Below are 1,114 nucleotides of genomic sequence, written 5' to 3' on the forward strand. Positions count from 1 at the left end.
AGGCTGGTCTCGAACTCACAGAGATCCGCCTGCCTCTGCCTCCCGAGTGCTGGGATTAAAGGCGTGTGCCACCACCGCCCTGCAACACACACATTCTTTTCATACATGAACTAGACAGGAAAATTCCCCAGCATACGCTGCCAGCACATAGTCGGGTGGAAAAGAGAGACCCACCCTCTGGGCAGAGACAGGATTCTGGGAACAGTGAGGATAGGACAGATATATGAGAGAGAGATTTTGAACAGGAGAGCAGAACAGAACATTTCCAGGTGGAGAAAGGATCCTGCCCCAGACAGGCTTAGCCCTGGTAGGAGGCAGTGGGAGGCTGCCGCTGGCAGTCAGGAGAGAGTCAGACAAGTGAAGAAACAGGGAAAAGAGCAGAGGCTGCAGTTTCAACCACGGTTTACTGGCGGAACGTACAGTGCTAATAAGCAGGCATATGATTTGATTTAGGAGAAATGGAAGTGGCACAGTTTTCATGAGGTAGAAGAGAGAAGATCCTGGTGACTGAACTCCAGCATCCCAGAGGTTCAGCATGGATTGTGGTTCAAACTGGCCTTGGGTAGTTACCTACAAGATCCAGAGGCACAAGATCCAGGTGAGCACAAGCCATACCCCTATGTTGTCATGTGGGGTTGGGGGCCCCGAGGGCTTTAAGCCCCATAGGCATGTGGTTGACCAGTACTGGGTCTTTTTGTGTGAGAAGCTAGGGCTTAAAAGCTCCTGGAATTCCTAACTGTTGGGTCTTATCCATCATGACATTCATGACCTCACATTCTACCTCTAAGAACTTCATGTGAGGGCGTTAATCAAAGATTAATACTCAGCCGGGCATTGGTGGTGCACACCTTTAATTCTAGCACTCAGGAGGCAGAGGCAGGCAGATCGCTGTGAGTTCGAGGCCAGCCTGGTCTAGAAAAGCTAGTTCCAGGCTGGAGAGATGGCTCAGCGGTTAAGAGCACTGATTGTTCTTTCAGAGGTCTTGAGTTCAATTCCCAGCAACCATATGGTGGCTCACAACCATCTGTAATAAGATCTGGTGCCAATTTCTGGCCTGCAGGATCACACGCAGGCAGAACATTGTATATATAATAAATAAATAAATCTTTAAAAA

Source organism: Microtus ochrogaster, chromosome X (genome assembly GCF_000317375.1).
Source record: "Microtus ochrogaster isolate Prairie Vole_2 chromosome X, MicOch1.0, whole genome shotgun sequence".
Taxonomy (NCBI): Eukaryota; Metazoa; Chordata; class Mammalia; order Rodentia; family Cricetidae; genus Microtus; species Microtus ochrogaster.